The following is a 15,662-nucleotide window of genomic DNA, read 5'->3' as shown; positions in this document are numbered from 1 at the left end:
ACAGTGATGAAAATGAATAAAGTTCTCTAACATAATAATATGGGTAAATCTTACATACATGATGTAAATCTTACATACATGCAAGGAATCAACTACCAAAAAAAAAAAAAAGAGAGGAAAACAGAAGGGAGGAAGGAAGAAAGGAAGGAGGAACAAGACACGTAAAATTAAAAACAGGCAAAAATAGTCCATGCTGGTGTATACTTTGGGGGAAGAGGAAGGTGAGGAGAATTAAAGGAGGTTTTGGGGGTGCTGGTCATGCTCTATTTCTTGCTGTGGGTGTGGATTACACAGGTGTGTTCAATAAAATAATTCATCCACCTATATACACTTATGATTTGCAAACTTTACCTGATGTTATCTTTCAATAAAAGCTCAATTTAAAATGTGCATTTCAGAACTATGAACTCAGCTAAAATATGTGAAACTCAGGGTTTAATTTCTGGGGAGCTACATAGTACCTAAGCCCTAATTACTCATTTCCTTTAGACACAGATTAGATGGTTTATTGCTTAGCTTTCATCAATAGTTTTAATTTTGTTCTTTTCTCTCCTAATTGAATGTAGACTCACCTGGCTTCAGTCCAATAAGCAACTCATTAAAGCTAAAGATTCTCTGTTCTCAGCATATCTGCTGATTTACAACTCGTCTCAATTTTATGAAGTTTGTGATACCTTGGCTTTTTCCCCAGAAACAATATTTAAAAATTTCTGCATAATTATATAAGCACAGTATAATATTTTAATATTTATATTGAATGCCAACCCAGTGAGAGATAATGCCACCGACTGTATTGGTTATTGGCAGGCTGAACCAATATATGGTAATAAAAAATAGCCATGTCTTAGCTGATACATGGAATTTTGCATGCAAAAGTAATAATAATGATGTTGTAACTTATTAAAGTATGAGTTACTAAAAAAGCAGACTGTACCAACATTAAAGATCTCTTCTATTTAAAAAATTCTTTTATAATAAATTTTATTTTCAATATCTACATGCACTATTTCCTTGACTCAATGCCTGGTCTATAATCATACTATTTATATCTTGTTCAAATAAATTAAAAAAAACAGAGCTTTTCTGGTCATAATTGTTTCTCTCGAGGGATAAAGAAAATTGACTTGTTTTTAGTTTTTTTTTCCCTTTCCCTAAACTTGATGTACCTTAATACCTTATGTTTTCCTAAATTTAGAATACCATGACTATTAATACCATATTTCTCAACATTTTTTAATCTTGAAACAGGAGGAGAAGGTTTATAAACTGTTTTGAACAATGACTGATAACATTATAAGAATTTGTTAAAATAAACCAAGATATAAGTAGGATAAAATGAAATCACCCTTCACATGGGAACATTGTAAGTTAGTTTTGGACACTATGGGCCTAGAAAGGGCTTCCCAGTGGCTCAATGATAAAGAATCCACCCACCACACAGGAGATCCAGATTTGATCAGGAAGATCCCCTGGAAGAAGGCATGGCAACTCACTTGAGTATTCTTGCCTGGAGAATCCCATGGACTAGAAAATGTTAAAGCTGACTCTCACGGTTTCTAGAGGGCTTCATTTGGTTAATAGTGTTTTGACTATTAGGACTTCTTCTATAGTCATTTTCATCATTTTAACTATGATTTCTGCTTTTAGTTTTATATTTTAATAAGCCATGATATTCCGCCACTCACATTCTAAATATTTAGAATTCTTATTCTGAATAAATATTTATTCATTTAGAGGAAATGTTCATTACTTTGTAATTTTAGGTTTGATCTTTTTTCTGTCTACATTTTTGTTGGGGTTTGTGATAAGACAGGCCAGTCAAGTTTCCTCTGTTAACTGAAAAAATTGTTTCAGCAATATTTTTTTCATATCTTTCTTCCACCCTTGTTTTGAAATGCCAGATTTACATAAAATAAAGATACCTCTCTGTGTTTTTAGGATTTTTGGATCTATTTTTCCTGATCTGTTTATTTATGGGTAAGAAATATACTAACTTTAATTATTTTTGCTTTGAATTATATCTTAATATTCCCCATCTACTCTTGGCAACATTTAAAACCTTCTGCTATTTTTCAGCCTATTTTGTGATGATCTTTAGAATCTTCTGATCTGAGTCTTATAGGATGACTAGGAGTGACCAGATGAGTATGGCAAAGTCAATGTCAGACACAGGACGTCTTGGATGCAAAGGCCCTAGTACAAGAGATCATGCAACTTTCTGAGAATTGCAAATGGTAAAGCATGTACCCATTGAATAATTTCACAAGGGGAATGGCACAAGATGTGCTGGACAGATGGTCAGGAGCAGATCATATAAACATTTGGAGGTTAGTTTCCAAGGCAAACCATTCAACGTCACAGTAATCCAAGTCTATTCCCCAACCACTGATGCCAAAGAAGCTGAAGTTGACTGGTTCTATGAAGACCTGCAACATTTTCTAGAACTAACACCAAAAAGATGTCCGTATCACCATAGGAGATTGGAATGCAAAAGTAGGAAGTCAAAAGTTACCCAGAATAACAGACAAGTTTGACTTTGGAGTACAAAATGAGGCAGGGCAAAGACTAGTAGAATTTTGTCAAGAAAACATGCTGGTCATAGCAAGCACCCTTTTCCAACAACCTAAGAGACGACTCTACACATGGACATCACCAGATGGTCAACACTGGAATCAGATTGATTATATTCTTTGCAGCTGAAGATGGAGAAGCTCTACACAGTCAGCAAAAGCAAGACCTAGAGCTGACTGTGGCTCAGATCAACAGCTCCTTAATGCAAAATTCAGAGTCTAATTGAAGAAAGTAGGGAAAAACCACTAGACCATTCAGGTATGACCTAAATCAAATCCCTTATGATTATACAGTGGAGGTGACAAATAGATTCAAAGGATTAGGTCTGGTAGACAGAGTGCCTGAAGAACTATGGACAGAAGTTCCTAACACTGTATAGAAGGCAGTGACCAAACCATTCCAAAGAAAAAGAAATGCAACAAGGCAACGTGGTTGTCTGAGGAGGACTTACAAATAGCTGAGCAAAGAAGAGAAGTGAAAAGCAAGGGAGGAAGGGAAAGATACACCCAACTGAATGCACAGTATCAGACACTCTTGTACAAGTAGCTTAGTAGAAGGAAGGAAATAGATGAATGTGTTATTTAGAGTGAAATTAAGGGAGGGGAGAGATTTTAAATGTGAGAGACATGAGTATATTCTATGGTCTAGAGAATGAGGAACCTGTGGTGAGAGAGGTGACGATAAAGCCAAGAAAGTGTGATGAATGTGTGAAGTTTTAAGGTGAAAGATGGATTAGATTTGGGCCAAAAAAAAGATAACACTTCTACTAAATTAGAAAAAAGGAAAAGAAGAGGGAAGCTTGTTAATTTTATAATGACTTTCAAGAAGTTGAAAAGTCTTTGTCTATTAGACTCTTATTTTCTCCATAAAATAGGTAGGAAGGTCCAGGGAGGAAAAGGAAAAACATAAGAATCAATTTTGGAAAACGGAAAAATTGAGGCGATTAGAGACAGACTGGATGGTTGCCAAGTGTTATTAAGGCCCAGTTGAAAACAGAGGTGATGTATTTTATGACAGAAGGATAAAACTCTTATTTGGTATAATCACTTACTGCCACGTGTTTTTATCTTTACCCTGGGCCTTTAAGCCTTTTCCTGGCACTGAACACATTGGATAGGCATGTCCATACAACACTGTGTACTGGTCATGCTATCATTTTCAGTTAATGCATCTACTCCTTTAAAATACGGTTTATTTAAAAGACTTTCTTAACTGGTCAATGCTAATTATTAGAACATCGTTTCGCATGTCACAGACAAAATGTTGCTGAGAAGGAAAGGTAAATGTCCTACCCTTAGTTATCATATCAACCATTTTCATAAAAATAGCAACCTATTGCTCATAAACACTACAAATGCCTGAATTTTCATGAGCTACAGTCCATGCAGTCACAAAGACTCGGACATGACTAAGCAGCTAACACTTTCACTTTTACTACACAATCTATTGCTAATAAACACTGTGACTATCTGAATTTTACCTATATTATGTAAGGCAATTAAGGACGACATAGAAAGTTTCATTGCACATAAAGGAATCAATGTTACATATTGAAAGAGTGATCGATATATCTAGAAATAATCATACATTATCTACACTTCAAAAGTCATCATTCAAGCAATAAGCATACTGGGCAGTGTTCTCATTTGAAAAAATATATCCTGCCAGATTTATTCCATTATATTAGAATTTTCTCAGAAAAAAATGTATTGCATTGTAAAATTTAATGTAATAATGGAGAAAGACCTAACCTAAGATTGAAATACATTTTATTGTAATAACATTTTCCACTTATGATGTAGTTTTATTTCTAAGAGCTTAGAAAGCAAGTATTTAAGAAACTATAATATATTTTCAGGAAATAAAGAGGAAATTTCTAACCTAATGATTCTTAAATGTATACTTTAACTTTTTGGAATATTATCTGAAATTAGCTTAGTATAGCAATTATTGTTGATTAGGTAGAGAGTCATGCATCATTCAACCTTTGATATATATATATATTTACAAATTTCTCATCAACTAAACAAATTCCATTAGCACAAAGACTTCAAGAACTTTTCCACTTTCAGATCACTGGCTTGCATTTAAGTTCATATGTAAAGCAGGGGCAGTACACTCTTCTAAGAGAAATCACATGACTCATGATAAAATACAGGGCAGGAGTACTGTTTCATTTCATAGAACTATCAATACAGACACGCCCTTAGGCTTATAAATACTATGCTCCAGAACTTAGCACGTAAGTTAGAATTTGGATTGCAAAGCTGTTCTACATCGTTTCCTGTTGCCCTTAGTCATGCTTCTTCCAGTTTGACAGCACAGCATCCAAAAAAGTCTGGATACCTGAATACCAGTTAGCATCACCCAGCCTGAGAAGGGGCCTTCCCCATATTCAAGACTGGAATTGATTATTGCTAATGTAATAGATAAGAAGGATGCCTGAGGCAGTCTTGGGAAGCCAGATAAGCTCTCTCAAAATCCAGAATCTCAGAATAACAGATGAAAGTGGGTAACACAGGCCTGGATAGGAGGTGGAGGTAGTCTCTCAAAATATTTGTTTCACACCAGTGATTTTCAGTGGTCTATCTGCCACAATATGAGAGTAAGTATTCCCCACCTGGGGGCCATCTGAAAGCATAATCTTCCCAAATACGTAACACAAAGTGTGTACCCAAGTGGAGGAAAAGGCAGAGGACTTTGTGCTCTCTGCAAGGCTGAAGGGAATATCCTGGGTGATCACTGAGTTCTTCAGACTAGCTTCTACAATTTCCATTTTCCAGCTCAGAACTTCTATCCAAGATTTGGCACAACAATCTGGTGCCCTAAGTTACCTGTTTTCTCTACGAAAGAAACATTTGCAGTCACCACCCAGTATGCTTTTTAAGAAAAGCATAAATAGGTGTTACAATTTTCAGAAGCTATCCTATTGAATATTTGAGAATATGAAGACAATCTGCAGCATTAGTCTACTTTCCACTGAATCCTCTGCCCAGAGGCAGGTGATGACTGCAGAGCACCAGATCCAATTTCTCTACATTTGACTCAAATGCTACCATTTAGCTATAAAAATTCAAGGGGTACATAGGAGATATTAAAAATAATATTTTAAAAGATTATTTCTAATACTTTTCCCCTTATTGTAATATTTCCTTATAGTGTCTTTTCTTATAGCTGCCGATGTCTATAAACGTAGAAACAAATCTGGAATTTTGATTTTAACGTGACTAATTTGTTTCATATTGAAACAGAGAAAATATATCTGTTTTACGATTTCTTTCATGTTTCCTTCTTTCCTTCCTTTTTAAAATTTTCCTTCTGTTTGGTTTTCCTCCCTCCTTTTCATTTCTTTCTTTCTGTCAGAGCTACTGACAAGATCAAGTAATTTTCCTGATACAGTATATTCCTGCCAAACAACACTGAGAAACCCCCATCAATCACTAAGTTCACAATTTTGTGGGCTACTTCCATTCTCTCTACTTGGAAATTTACTGAAAACGAATACATATACTAGTTCTGTAACTGTTCATATTATTTAAAAAAGGATGTAGAAAACAATCATAGAAATCTACTGTCTCTTGTCCAGATTCAGGGTCAGGTTATATATTTTAGCATAGCGATGCTTTAGCAAAGGAACGCTTTAGCGTAGTAATATTGCAGCAAAGTAGTACTCAAAATTCTCCAAGCCAGACTTCAATAGTACGTGAACCGTGAAATTCCAGATGTTCAAGCTGGATTTAGAAAAGGCAGAGGAACCAGAGAGCAAATTGTCAACATCTGTTGGATCACCAAAAAAGCAAGAGAGTTCCAGAAAACATCTACTTCTGCTTTATTGACTATGCCAAAAGCTTTGACTGTATGGATCTAACAAACTGTGGAAAATTCTTAAAGAGATGGGAATACCAGACCACCTGACCTGCCTTCTGAGAAATCTGTATGCAGGTCAAGTGGCAACAGTTAGAACTAGACATGGAATAGACAGGTTCCAAATCGGGAAAGGAATATGTCAAGGCAGTATATTGTCACTCTGCTTATTTAACTTATATGCAGAGTACATCATCCAAAATTCCAGGCTGGATGAAGCACAAGCTGGAATCAAGGGTGCTGGGAGAAATATCAATAGCCTCAGATACAGATACCTCAGATGACCCGACCCTTAAGGCAGAAAGTGAGGAAAAACTAAAGAGCCTCTCGATGAAAGTGAAAGAGGAGAGTGAAAAAGTTGGCTTAAAACTCAACATTCAGAAAACTAAGATCATAGCATCTGGTCCCATCACTTCATTGTTAAATAGATGGGGAAACAATGGAAACAGTGGGAGACTTTTATTTATTGGGGGGGGGGGCTCCAAAATCACTGCAGATGGTGACTGCAGCCATGAATTTAAAGGACGCTTGTTTCTTGGAAGAAAACCTATGATCAAACTAGACAGCATATTAAAATGCAGAGACATTACTCTACCAATAAACATCCATCTAGTCAAAGTTATGGTTTTACCAGTAGTCATGTATTGATGTGAGAACTGAACTATAAAGAAAGCCGAGTGCCGAAGAATTGATGCTTGTGAACTGTGGTGTTGGAGAAGACTCTTGAGAGTCCCTTGGACTGCAAGGAGATCCAACCAGTACATCCTAAAGGAAATCAGTCCTGAATATTCATTGGAAGGACTTATGCTGAAGCTGAAATTCCAATACTTTGGCCACCTGGTGCAAAGAACTGACTCATTGGAAAAGGCCCTGAAGCTGGGAAAGATTGAATGTGGGAGGAGCAGGGGATGGCAGAGGATGAGATGGATGGACAGCATCACCCACTCGATGGACATGAATTTGAGTAGGATCAGGCAGTTGGTGATGGACAGGGAAGTTTGGCATGCCGCAGTCCATGTAGTTGCAAAGAGTCGGACATGACTGAGCGACTGAACTGAAGTATTGATTATCACTCCTTCACTTTTCTGCCACCATAGTGATCCAAAGTAAAAATAATGTTAAATTATAAATTAAGAGAAAGCCATCCGAGTTCTGATTTTCCTCATGGTGACTAATTTGATGTGCTTTGTGTTTGGATACAGATAGTCTTTCAAAAAGTATCTAGTTCTGCGTAATGGTTTAATGGTGTCCTAAGCATGTGTTGAGTCTATTCATTGGGGTACCTAGCTTGGTTACCATTCTTTCAGCATTACTGGTTGCTAGGGGAAAGAGTTGGTTTAGACCTGTGATTTTTTGCTCCTCCAGATAAACCAATTCTTCATTGCCCAAAATTATCTTTTGTAGGTTTATGACATATTTATAGACCAATCAGCACATATTTGTTAAGTGTCTAATGAAGGAAACACATTGTAATAGGTACTACATGCAGACAATATATATATATATTCCTGTATGTAGTACCTGTATATACATATATATATATATTATATACATTATACATACATGTGTGTAAGGAAAACTAAGGAAAAGTGGGCATATATCTATTAAATTGCTGAAATGCTTAAGAAGCATGGGAAAATGAAACAAAGCGTTACCAGTGCAGGGATGAATAAGCTAAGTGAAAATGAACAATAAAGGCTTCAGGAATTAAAAAGGGAATAAAATTCACTGTAGATTCTGTTTCTCATGGAGAAATACAGACTTGATTCATCTCAAAAGATAATTAAGGTATTTTTTGGATTAAAAAATGGGCCAAATGTTCATGGTATCTAAGACGTATGGGCAAAGAGAATACATAATCATATTTGAAGGCTGGTAAATGATTAGTTGAAATGAAGGCTTTTAATAGATGGATAGCAAGAGACAAGCTTATTAAATAGGTTAGTTTGCAGGGCCACAACTACATTGCCAAGGAAATCTATTATAAATGACGAACCACTGAAGTTTTTCAGAAAGAGAATGACACGATTGAAGCAGGGTTTCCAGACCAGCTTCGTGACGATGTGCAGTGCACATTGGGAGCTGGGAGACTGGGCTAAATCATCCTCACTGGTTGTCATGCTCTATACTGGAAAGCTTTGGAACAAAAAAGTCACAAGTTCCCTTTAGGTATCACCTGATAGTGTGAGAGCTCCCTATCTCACCAGCATGACGTACTCAACAACGCAAACTCCTCTTGACAGCAGAAGTCCGATCAGGAAGGTTTGCCCAAGCTATTCCACATGTTCACAGCTTACCCATCTCTGAATAAGCCAGCCACACCCAGAAAACTAGGCAAGAATAGAGCTGGGGAATTTCAATATATTTTCCTTATGAATTTAACCACTGAGTTACATGAAGATGTTACATGAATATTTATAAGGATTTATGAAGATTTCATACTACGATTGATCCCTTCCTGTAGTCAATAGGAGCCAGGTTACTGTATGTGTTTCTCAAACTTATTCCCCTTAATTTTAAATAATCAGTTCAGTTCAGTTCAGTCGCTCAGTCGTGTCCGACTCTTTGCAACTCCATGAATCGCAGCACGCCAGGCCTCCCTGTCCATCACCAACTCCTGGAGTTTACCCAAACCTAGTCAATTATATATATCTGCAATGAATAAAAAGCAATTAAGGCTGCCATTCTTCTTTCAATTAGGTTCTCTATCACTATAAAGACGACCTTAGCCTTCTAAGAGTTCATGGACTCACTGAGTATTGTTACATGGTGTAGTAGACAGAGCTATTAACTACTCTCCAAATTTGGAGGTTTGTAAAGTGAACCTTTGGTTTGGAGAGATATCAATTTTTTATAGGGACCTTAACAACTGGAATCTAGTCATATTGTTTATAAAGCATTTTATATTACTAAAAATAATTTAAATCTAGCCTCATTTACACTGGGTTTTGGTTTTTTGTTGGCGGGGTTTTGTTTTGGTTGAAAATTAGAGATCACTGCTAAATGATGAATTCAGCAGTCTGTAATATTTTATGATCCTTACTTTGAGGAAAAAGTCTAATGTGAAGAATTAAATTTTGAAATAGTTAAAGTTTTAACATTATGAATGCAATAATGGTCTCAACATATGTTTAATTTCAAGGTTTTAATGATAAACTCCCCTGAAAAACTGATTCATTGGTTGATATGGATTAGCCTCTATCTCAAGGATTTTACTATATCTTCCCCAACATTTACTTTATCATATGTGAAAGATGTTTCAAATTTATTTCTTAGGAAATTTTTCGTCTTGCTTTTATATGTTCTTTGTACTAATATTAATTTTACAAGTGATCCTATTAAATTTGACTAATGATTGTGTTCTAATTTCTTACATATTGCTGAAGGCACATCTGTAATACATTATTCAAAATACACTGCCAACTCTTAACAGTGAACCCATCTTCAATGTGACATGCAATATTCCTATTTGTGTTACTTGAATCATTTTAATGGCAGAGTATCATTAATATTGAATCTAAACCACTTGCTGATATTTGATTCTAAGGCATAAAAAACTACACATGAGCACAATTAACCAATGAATCATTCAATCATCACTGTGATTCCAGCATTTGATACCTAACAATAGAAATGTAATTGTTGTTCCTCAGGCCAGTATCCCTGATAATAAATGTGAATTCCCTATTTCTTTATTCTCTTTCTTTCAATGTTAAACATTGTATAGTAGTCTCATTATAAAAAAAAAAGAAGAAAATGCAAAAACATTGGAATGATCTGTTGAAATTTTCTGACAGGAGAGAGATTTTAGATGACAAAAAGAACAAAAGCATTATTTTGATCATTATTTCTACTAATAATTCACAAAAGATTGAGTACTATAAATATACTAACTGTTAATTATTTTCTAAATTTGTATCTATTTTCATTTTTTAAATATAACATATACTGTATGATGCTTGTCAAGTGTCAGATTTTAAATGCTCCTATATGCAGTACATATTTTAATTTTTTTTAGTCCTTGCAACAACTCTCTGGGACAAGCAGTATAATTACCCCCATATTATTAGGAGTAATCTAAGCACTGTGAGATTAGGTAACATGTCCAAGGATAGTGATCACTAAATAGCTGAGCTAGGATTCAAACAGTCAGAATAGACTTTGGGCTTTAACCTGTGGACTATGTTGAGTCTTTACACATTCAAATTGCAATATTTCTTAATCATAAACAAACATATAAGTGAATAAAATCATTAAATAGATATCACTGTGCCATGAGCTCCTGTTTCTCTATTTTCTTTCAGCGGGCAGGCTTGCTAACTATCTCTTCTTTGAAAACCACATCAAGCAAAATAAAAAAAAAAAACTTGTAGTTTAGTTTTTTTCTCACCATCAGACTTGAGTTTTCCTTTAGGATTATTTTGTTTACTTTTATCTAATGTTTCTTGTTTTGTTTTTTATGTTTATTTGTTTTTTTAATTATTAATTGTGGTAAAGTGCACATAACAAATCTACCATCTTAATCATTTTAACATGTACAGTTCAGTAGCGGTAAGTACACTCACATTGCTGTATAATCAATCTCCAGAATGCTTTTATCTTGCAAAAGCAAGACTCTCCATTTCTCCCTTTCTCCAGCCCCTGGAACTACCATTCTACTTTCTGTCTCTATGAATTTCACTACCCAGTAAACTTCATATGAGTGAGAACATACAGTATTTGTCTTTTTGTGACTGGCTTACTTCATCTGGCACAACGGTCTCAATATACCACAATCCATGTTGTAGCATAATATCAGAATTTCCTCCCTTTTTAAGACTGAAAAGTATTCCGTTGCATGAATATATATTGTATTTTTTTAGTCTATTCATTTCTTGATGGACACATGAGTGGCTTCCTATCATTCGTTTTTTAAAGAACTTTCACATTCCATGTGCTTTAGCTGGTACCTGAAAATCTCTTGGAACACAAATTTCACTTTTAATTGTAGTCCCCAATTTGGAGTCACAATACACTGGAGAGTCTGGGATAAATGAGAATTGAGATTTCTCTAATTTATGGACCTTTAGTAATGGTTTTAAAAGTCAAACACATGCTTTAAGATTTGAAAAAAGAAACAAGAAACATATGCTACCTTTAGGATAGATCATCAGTAACGGTTTGATTATATATTTTTCTGTAAATTTAAGCAATATCAAAGAAATCCACATAAGCTGTAATTGATTTCAAGGGATGAAACTAAACAGGTGGTAGGAGGGGCTTAAGTTCCAGTTCTATAAATTCTCAAGCTAAGTGATCTAGAATAAACACCTAAACATCTACTTTCTAATTTGTAAAAAAGAAGTTTGGATCAGAAGCTCCCTTTGGCTGTCTTACTTCATGAATTGCCTTTGATCAGTCCCTTGCTCAAAGGGCCCATAAATTGAGATTTAGAAACTCACCCAATATCTATTCTTTGGGAGAACAAATTTTGATTGAGCAAAACAAAATTCTAAATCAAGGAGAACTTCTGCAATATAAATTTGCATTCAGAAAATGAATATATGCAGACAGGAAATATGAGGCAATGATTACAAAATGAAAGTCATATGGATACTCCTCAATGGAAAAGGTATGTCCTCCAACTTGAAAGACAGGTGGATTTTCAAGTCCAGCTCCTCAGCTCACCTCTGCTTCTAGTCAGCACTCCTCTCCCATGGGCCGCCCTTCTTCAGAGGCCACATACATACATTTTGGACACAGGCACTGGGTCATAATTTTCTCTGTAATTCTAGACTTTATTTTCAAAATGGGAATCTTCAAGGGAGCAACTTGAGTGCAGTATGCTTTTGGAAATTTCTAAAGGTTAAGTACAGTATCAGGGAATTTTAAAGCCAAGGGACTTCTGAGTTGTCCCAAAGTATCTATTCATCATTAGCCTATCATTTGATCCCAGGGCTCCAACTATCTATATTGCATATTAAAAATAATTTCTTTTTCTAGCTTTGTCCCCCTAGGACCTAGTCAAAAATCTGTACAGTATTTCCAAAAAACACATTCTAGTTCCTTCTGACATCCAGTTTCAGATTTTCATTTGTGTTACGCCTTGCAATACAGAGATAATATTTTCAAAATTGAAAACTTGCAAATTTTGAAGCAGGGACTGAAATCCCTGCTTCTTTAGTTCTGTTTACACCCAGTTCATCACAATGCCAGTTTTCATGTGTCGTGTGCACGTAAGCAGTCTTTCTACTTTGCTTGGTTAACCCAGTTAGATCAAATCTGTAAGAAAGTCAAACTGTCTTGAAAGCAAACACAGAAATGTAGCTGACCCCACATTTCACATGAATAGAAGGATTTCTATGCTGCTTATAAAATTCTAGCAAATACCTTGTGGGAATCTAATGATTTGTGTTTCTGAATCCATTTGTATCACTAAATGTTTAAATTTAAATGTTATCATGTGATATTTTAGTACGGTAAAGTGAAAATTTCATTTCTCAAACAACAGATTGAACCTCAACAAGTTTGACTTTGCTTTGTGCTGCTTCTTCTCTTTGAAGTGACTCCCATTTTCCTCCGTGGATCTTTGTAGTTATCCTTCAAAATCACACTTACAAAAGTAGAACAACTTTAAATATATTTTAGGTACACACCGCTAATAAAACCAGCATTACCTTTATTGGAAGTCAGCATTCCCTCAAACCACTTGTATGATGATACAGCATCTGCAATATAATAGGGTAAAACACTATTAAAACAAACAAACAAACAAACAAACAAACAGCATGATCAGTGACCAACATGGCAGACAGAATCCCTGTGTCCTTCCTGTCCAAACCAAGATCTCCTTACAGAGGTCCCTGCCAACCTAGTGTTGTTTTACCACCAGATATGTGCTCAGACTCTATGGATACCAGCCTGATTATGAAATGTCTGAAAGGAAAAGTTCCCAAGTTTAATAAATATGCATATGTCTTTGGGGTATAATAGTGAGGAAACCTGCGATAACCGGATTCTATTTTCCAGGGTCCTAAGAATCAAAGATTTTTCTGAAGTGAGTCTAGCTTCCTGTGGTGCATTTAAAACAGAGTCCTAATAAGGTGGCCCTGGGATAACTCAGTACTTAACTGAACTCCAGGAAGTCTCAGTCTATTATAGATCTACATCAGCAAGAGAGACCAGGTAAGGCTTTTATAAAACTGGCATTCAAATAGCTGCAATGCTTTAACAAACTGTCTCTATTTTAAAGCCATTGTGAATGAAAATGAGATTATTTCTGTGATTGGTTAAGAGGTTAATGCAGTGTGTTGGTTTTAAGGTCTGCCTACAAGAGGGTGTATTACTTCACATTTCCCGGGGAGTGATTTTGCCAATGGATCATCAGAAATTACTTTAAATGTACTTTAAAAAATTTTTTTGATGTGGACCATTTTTAAGGCCTTTATGAATTTGTTACAATGTTGTTCCTCTTTCATGTTTTGTTTTTTGGGCTGGGAGGCATGTGGGATTTTAGTTTCCCAATTAGGGATCAAATTTGTACCCCTGCATGGGAAGGTGTATCTTAACCACTAGGCCACCAAGGAAGTCCCTAAGTGTACATTGAGTGACAGTGCCTTGTGTTAGCTATTGTTTTCAACAAAATGTCCTGAATTCTGAGTTTGTACATGATATTGTGTAGGGCTTGCCATTAGCTGTTTCTACCTATAACCTTTTCAGAAACAGAACCTCACTGACTGAAGATCCCCCAGGAAGGAACAAACACAAAAAAGCTGCTATTTTCTTGACAGGTAGATACAATATTCCTGCATTAGATCTCTGAATGTCCTTGTTTTGCAATATGACAAGGACAAGTATGTTTCCTCCCCTTTCTGAGTATCTAATGTCATCTGTAAATGAATAAAAAGGAAGTAAAACTCATTAGCAAGTATTACTTAAAATAATTCCTTTTATGCAAGACATTTTCTACAAGATTACGATCGTTGTAAAGAACACAGATTTAACCTTAATATATTCAATTGTGGAGGGAGCTAAATTAAGAACTAGTACAGTTTTAATTGCTTAGAAAAAATACATAAGAAACCAAAAGAGAGAATGCTGTGTCAGGTGAAATGAGGAGGACAATCCAAAGCACTCCACCCCTATCACAAAGGTGCCTCCAGATATTATTAACAAGCCTATTCCCACTGGCTTTATAAATAGCTTAATTCTTATGCAACCTCTTTTTATGTTGTTGGGAAAAGAATGACTAAGAGAAAGAGAGGAAAAGTCTTGATAATTTCAAAACTTTTTATAGAATATACACCTGAAATTTATACAAACAGTCAGAATCACTCCAACTTTTATAGACCTAGTGTTGACTAGTGATGAACTAAACACTATTTACAGCTATTTCTAAAGTTGTTGTTATAACCTGAGAAGTCTTTAGACTCCTCCACTATCCTCAGCTAAAAGGCCAACAAATAAGTTACTACCTCAATATATTCACTGAAATGGCTGTAAGAATTAATAATGGTACCCAAGAGTCTATTTACCTTCAGGACACCTTCATACATATGGAAACTGATTCAATGTGAACAGAGTTAGGCTTACAGTATTCCTTTACCAGAGGTAGGCACATATTTTTGTAATATTTCTGTGTGTAGATAAGGAACTAAGACTCAAAAAGGAATTTTATTCTCAGATACACAGCAACTTTAATGGTACAGCCAATGTTAATATGAGGCTTGTTATTAATCTGATTCTAAAAGTAACATTTAATTATCTCTTAGGGTGTCAAACCTCCTCACCCAAATAATGCAGGAGGTTTCCAATAAGAGAAGAGTTTATAAGGTGTCTCAATTCAGGAGACAAAAATTCAGGTTACCTCACAAGAGTATTCCAGGGAAGAGAAAGAGTCAGGGGCTTGCTTATACAGACAAAAAACCATGAGGCTGTCAACAGTTGCCTAATGAGAATTGTGATCGACTCTGATGTGAGTCAGGAAATATCTGTCCTTAAGGGGCCACAAGTTTAGGATAGGGGTCTGATAAGTAGTGAGACTGTCACAAGAACCTGCCAGATATTCTGGATGCCTTCATCAGGTCAAGAGTCACATTCTCTTTAGGCTAACAAGTATATGAGAAACACATCTTTAATGTCTTCTTGGCTCTAATTAGAGAGCTCTCCTAGCAATCCCAACTCCATTTTGGTTTTCATTTCACAAGGGGAAGTGTACACTGGTGTTCCCCGACAACTGTTTCCATTGC

General features: G+C 35.6%; 1 long non-coding RNA gene across 9 annotated transcripts in view; it reads right to left on the bottom strand.

Annotated features, from left to right (window-relative positions):
* The window catches only part of LOC145518087 (uncharacterized), an 854,536-nt gene that overhangs the window by 59,614 nt on the left and 779,260 nt on the right, over window positions 1-15,662 (bottom strand). For all 9 annotated transcript variants that reach the window (XR_014062587.1, XR_014062594.1, XR_014062593.1 and 6 more), the window contains one exon: window positions 13,092-13,142. This is a non-coding gene — a long non-coding RNA (uncharacterized LOC145518087). The remainder of the gene's footprint in view (window positions 1-13,091; window positions 13,143-15,662) is intronic.

This window comes from Giraffa tippelskirchi, chromosome 8, assembly GCF_054371585.1.
Source record: "Giraffa tippelskirchi isolate mGirTip1 chromosome 8, T2T-mGirTip1v1.2.pri, whole genome shotgun sequence".
In the NCBI taxonomy this organism is placed as follows: domain Eukaryota; kingdom Metazoa; phylum Chordata; class Mammalia; order Artiodactyla; family Giraffidae; genus Giraffa; species Giraffa tippelskirchi.
The sequence above is the reverse complement of the archived record's forward strand: the minus strand, read 5'-3'. Positions and strand labels throughout refer to the sequence as shown.